The 6,083-nt window shown below is 46.4% G+C and overlaps 1 protein-coding gene across 1 annotated transcript in view; it reads left to right on the top strand.

Moving 5' to 3' along the window:
* Positions 1 to 3,642: 3,642 nt before the first annotated feature.
* LOC144501402 (broad substrate specificity ATP-binding cassette transporter ABCG2-like) overlaps positions 3,643 to 6,083 on the top strand; it is a gene marked incomplete at its 3' end in the record, with an annotated part of 47,775 nt that continues 45,334 nt past the window's right edge. Inside the window, exon 1 of the mRNA XM_078225130.1 lies at positions 3,643 to 3,662. The remainder of the gene's footprint in view (positions 3,663 to 6,083) is intronic.

Raw genomic sequence — 6,083 nt, 5'->3', positions numbered from 1 at the left:
TGAATCTTCACTTGTACCGCCTCCAATACCAGTCTATCCTTTCTGAAACGTGGAGACCAAACCTGCACTCAGCACTTCAGATGTAATCTCTTCAAAACCCTTTACAAATGTAGAAACCTCTTGTTATTCGTGGCGGGGGAATGGGATCGAGAAACATGTCAGCCATGATCGAATGGCGGAGCAAACTCGATGGCCTGAATGGCCTAATTCTGCTCCTATATCTTATGGTCTTATTGTCTTGTAGTCCAATCCCCTTGCAATAAAGGCCAACATGCCATTGGCCTTTCTAACTGCTTGCTTCACCTGCATTGTGTTCCTTGTACAAGAACACCCACGTCTCTTTGAATAGCACTTACAAGTTTCACACCTTTAAAAAATATACTGCTTTTCATCCTTATGACCAAAATGAAAGCTTTCTCATTTCTCTACATGAAAGTTCATCTGCCATCTTGTTGTCCACTCATTTAATCTGTCTATATCTCTTTGCAACCTCTCTGTGTCCTCCCCACAGCTTACATTCCCACCTAGCTTGGTGTCCATGTTCATAAAACAAGGAAAGCTCCTCTTAATTTAGCAGAAAGTTTCACCATATTGATGTTGTGACATTGCTGCCAGGATCAGTCAGAATCATCACTGCTGCTGTTGATGCTGCAGCTGAGATTGAGGCACTTTTCTGATGCTGTACCTGGAAAAATTGATTCTGACAATCGCTGCCACAAATCAGAGAATCCCGACAGTGCAGAAGGAGGCCATTCTGCCCGTCGAGCCTGTATCGACTCTCCGACAGAGAATCCTACCCAGGCCCTATCCCCGTAACCCCACGTATTTACCCTACTTATAGATCGTAAGCTTAGCATTAATAGTGGGGAAAATTCTCAAATCATTTATCAAGGAGTTTATAGCAGAGCATTTAGAAAGCAGTGGCAGGATCAGACAGAGTCAGCATGGATTTATGAAGGGAAATCATGCTTGACAAATCTGTTGGAATTCTTTGAAGGTGTAACCAGTAGAGTTGACAAGGGGGAGCCAGTCGATGTGGTATATTTGGACTTTCAGAAAGCGCTTGACAAAGTCCCGCATAAGAGATTATCGCGCAAGATTAAAGCGCATGGGATTGGGGGAAGTTTGTTGAGATGGATAGAAAACTGGTTGGCAGAGAGGAAACAAAGAGTAGGAATTAATGGGTCCTTTACAAATTGGCAGGCAGTAACTAGTGGGGTGCCACAGGGATCGGTGCTGGGACCCCAGCTATTCACAATATATATTAATGATTTGGTTGAGGGAACAAAATGTAACAACTCAAAGTTTGCAGATGATACCAAGTTGTGTGGGAGGGTGAACTGTGACGAGGATGCAGAGATCCTTCAGAATGATCTGGACAGGTTGGGTGAGTGGGCAAATCAATGGCAGATGCAGTATGATTTGGATAAATGTGAGGTTATTCACTTTGGAAACAAAAACAAGAAGGCAGGTTACTACCCGAATGGCTGTAAATTGGGAGAGGGGAGTGTGCAGTGGGACCTGGGTGTCCTTGTGCACCAGTCACTGAAGGTAAGCATGCAGGTGCAGCAGGCGGTAAAGAAGGCAAATGGTATGTTGGCCTTCATTGCGAGAGGTTTCGAGTTCAGGAGCAGGGATGTGTTGTTGCAATTATACAGGGCCTTGGTGAGGCCACACCTAGAGTATTGTGTGCAGTTTTGGTCTCCTTTTCTGAGGAAGGATGTTCTTGCTCTCGAGGGAGTGCAGCGAAGGTTTACCAGGCTGATTCCGGGGATGGCGGGACTGATGTGTGAGGAGAGATTGACTAGGTTAGGATTGTTTTCGCTGGAGTTCAGACAAATGAGGGGGGATCTCATAGAGACTTATAAAATTCTAACAGGATTAGACAGGGTAGATGCAGGGAGGATGTTCCCGATGGTGGGGGAGTCCAGAACCAGGGGTCACAGTCTGAGGATTCGGGATAGACCATTTAGGACGGAGATGAGGAGACATTTCTTCACCCAAAGAGTGGTGAGCCTGTGGAATTCATTACCACAGGAAGTAGTTGATGCCAAAACATTGAATGTATTCAAGAGGCGGCTGGATATAGCACTTGGGGCAAATGGGATCAGAGGTTATGAGGGGAAAAGCAGGATTAGGCTATTGGGTTGGACGATCAGCCATGATCGTAATGAATGGCGGAGCAGGCTCGAAGGGCTGAATAGCCTCCTCCTGCTCCTATCTTTTATGTTAATTCCCCTAATCTACATATCTTGGGATACAAAGGGCAATTTAGCACGGCCAATCCACCTAACCTGCACTTTTTTGGACTGTGGGAGGAAACCAGGGCACCCGGAGGAAACCCACGCAGACACGGGGAGAACGTGCAGACTCCACACAGCTAATCACCCAAGCTGGGAATCGAACCCGGGTCTCTGGCGCTGTGAGGCAGCAGTGCTAACCATTGTGCCACCGTGCCGCCCATCTGTCTAACCTGCTCCAGCAGCTCTGGCTGGCCCAGGGAAGTTTCCATTCAATGGTGAGCCCTGAATATTGAAGTATTTTATATATGGGCAGTACAGTGGCACAATGGTTAGCACTGCTGCCTCACAGTGCCAGGGACCCAGGTACAATTCCCAGCTTGGGTCACTGTCTGTGTGGAGTTTGCACGTTCTCCCCGTGTCTGCGTGGGTTTCCTCCGGGTGCGCCGGTTTCCTCCCACAGTCCAAAGATATGCGGGTTAGGTTGGTTGGACATGCTAAATTGACCCTAGTATCAGGGGGATTAGCTAGGGTAAATATGTGGGGTTATGGAGATAGGGCCTGTGTGGCATTGTTGTCGGTGCAGACTCGATGGATCAAATGGCCTCCTTCTGCACTGTAGGGATTCTATTCTATTCTGTGGACATGCTAAATTGCCCTTTGTGTCAGGGGGACTAACAAGGTAAATAGGTGGGTTTATGGGGATAGGGCCTGGGTGAGATGGTTGTCGGTGCAGACTCGATGGACTGAATGGCCTCCTTCTGCATTGTAGAGATTCTATGATTCAATGATATTCTTTATACACACAGATGGCAAATGGAAGGGTAAAGATTGAGCAGATATGCAGAACCTCAGCGGGGAGGAAATGTCCCAATCTGCCAAAGCAGAGATTGAGAAGAGGGGGAACATAGACCTGACTGAGAAACTGAGCATTGAAGCAGAATCAGTAACAGTCAGCGGCCAAGACGTAACTGGAGTAACACCTGACCTAACAGGAACTGGACTGGTTGTGAATGGAGAAATATCGAGTTCCACAGACTCAACATCAGAAACGTGGGAGACCAACACTGACTTAATTTCAGAGGGGCCTGCTGGAGTGGGAAAACAATTGGGTGCAGATGAAGTGGTTATGGAAGCGGAGAGCATTCGCAAAGAAACGGATAATACAGCAGTCATGCCTGATAATTCAGGAGATGAACTTGTTGAAAAGATAACTCATGGGAGAGGAATGGGCAATAATTCAGAATTACAGATCATCAGTCACATCCAGTTCTTCCGAGAGTCCGAACAGGAACTTGAGATTGTGAAATATCCTTATGGACAGATTGTCAGCTTTTCAAATCTCTTCTATAAAGTGAACTTGAGTCACGGTCCATTTTATAACCGCATCAAATACACAAAGGAGGTCCTAATTGGCATCAGGTAACTTTCTGTTTCTTAACCTTAATGTTGTTGATATAAAGTCTTCAATAAGAAACGGTGACACGGGAATGGAATTGGGACTGTTCTCCTTGGATGAGGGAAGGCTGAGGGAAGGTTTGATCGCGGTGTTCAAATTAATGAGGGGATTAGACAGAGTACATAGAACATAGAACAGTACAGCACAGTACAGGCCCTTCGGCCCTTGATGTTGTGCCGAGCTTTGTCCGAAACCAAGATCAAGCTCTCCCACTCCCTATCATCCTGGTGTGCTCCATGTGCCTATCCAATAACTGCTTGAAAGTTCCTAAAGTGTCCGACTCCACTATCACAGCAGGCAGTCGATTCCACACCCCAACCACTCTCTGAGTAAAGAACCTACCTCGGACATCCCTCCTATATCTCTCACCATGAACCTTATAGTTATGCCCCCTAGTAACAGTTACATTCACCCGAGGAAATAGTCTCTGAATGTCCACTCTATCTATCCCCTTCATCATCTGATAAACCTCTATTGAGTCACCTCTCATCCTCCTCCACTCTAAAAAGAAAAGCCCTAGCTCCCTCAAACTTTTCCTCATACGACCTACCCTCCAAACCAGGCAGCATCCTGGTAAATCTCTTCTGCACTCTCTCCAATGCTTCCACATCCTTCTTATAGTGAGGTGACCAGAACTGCACACAATATTCCAAATGTGGTCTCACCAAGGTCCTGTACAGTTGCAGCATAACCCCACGGCTCTTAAACTCAAACCCCCTGTTAATAAACGCTAACACACTATAGGCCTTCTTCACGGCTCTATCCACTTGAGTGGCAACCTTCAGAGATCTGTGGATATGAACCCCAAGATCTCTCTGTTCCTCCACATTCCTCCGAACCCTGCCGTTGACCTTGCAATCCGCATTCAAATTTGTCCTACCAAAATGTATCACCTCGCACTTATCAGTGTTAAACTCCATCTGCCATTTTTCGGCCCAGCTCTGCATCCTATCAAGGTCTCTTTGCAGCCTACAACAGCCCTCCACCTCATTCACTACTCCACAAATCTTGGTGTCATCAGCAAATTTACTGACCCACCCTTCAGCCCCCTCCTCCAAGTCATTGATAAAAATCACAAATAGCAGAGGACCCAGCACTGATCCCTGTGGTACATCGTTGGTAACTGGTCTCTAGTCTGAAAATTTTCCATCCACCACCACCCTCTGTCTTCTATGAGATAGCCAGTTACTTATCCAATCGGCCAAATTTCCCTCTATCCCACACCTCCTTACTTTCTTCATGAGCCTACCATGGGGAACCTTATCAAACGCCTTACTAAAATCCATGTATACGACATCAACTGCTCTACCTTCATTTACACACTTAGTTACCTCCTCAAAGAATTCAATCAAATTTGAGTAGATAGAGAAAAACTTTTCCCATTGGTGGAAGGATAGAGAATGAGAGGACACAGATTCAAGGCAACAGGTAATAGAATGCATTGTCTGAGAGTGTGGTGGAGACAGATTCACACAGTGAGTGGTTAGGATCTGGAATGTACTGTCTGAGAGTGTGGTGGAGACAGATTCACACAGCGAGTGGTTAGGATCTGGAATGTACTGTCTGAGAGTGTGGTGGAGACAGATTCATACAGCGAGTGGTTAGGATCTGGAATGCACTGTCTGAGAGTGTGGTGGAGACAGATTCACACAGCGAGTGGTTAGGATCTGGAATGCACTGTCTGAGAGTGTGGTGGAGGCAGATTCACACAGTGAGTGGTTAGGATCTGGAATGTACTGTCTGAGAGTGTGGTGGAGACAGATTCACACAGTGAGTGGTTAGGATCTGGAATGCACTGTCTGAGAGTGTGGTGGAGACAGGGTCAATTCAGGTTTACAAGAGGGAATTTGGCAAGTGACACAATAAGTGATGGTGTGGTAAATAGTGAGGAGGAAAGGCTTAGATTACAGGATGATACAGAGAGACTGGTCAGATGGGCAGAACAGTGACAAATGGAATTTAACCCTGGAAAGTGTGAGGTGATGTATTTTGGGTGGACTAACAAGGCAAGGGAATATACAATGAATGGTAGGATGCTAGGAAGCACAGTGGACTAGTGGGACCTTGGGATGCATCTCCATAGATCCCTGAAGGCAGCAGGATAGGTAGATAAGGTGGTTAAGAAGGCATTTGGGATACTTGTCTTTATTATCTGAGGCACAGAATATAAGAACAGGAAGGTTATGATGGAGCTGTATAAAATGCTCGTTAGACCACAGCTTGGGTACTGTGTGCAGTTCTGGTCACCACACTATAGGAAGGATGTGATTGCACTGGAGAGGGTGCAGAGAAGATTCGCTGAGATGTTGCCTGGACTGGAGTGTTTCAGCTATGTAGAGGCTGGTTAGACTGGGGCTGTTTTCCTTGGAGCAGAGAAGGCTGAG

This window comes from Mustelus asterias, chromosome 1 (assembly GCF_964213995.1).
Source record: "Mustelus asterias chromosome 1, sMusAst1.hap1.1, whole genome shotgun sequence".
NCBI lineage: Eukaryota > Metazoa > Chordata > Chondrichthyes > Carcharhiniformes > Triakidae > Mustelus > Mustelus asterias.
This window is presented reverse-complemented; position numbering and strand designations above follow the sequence as displayed.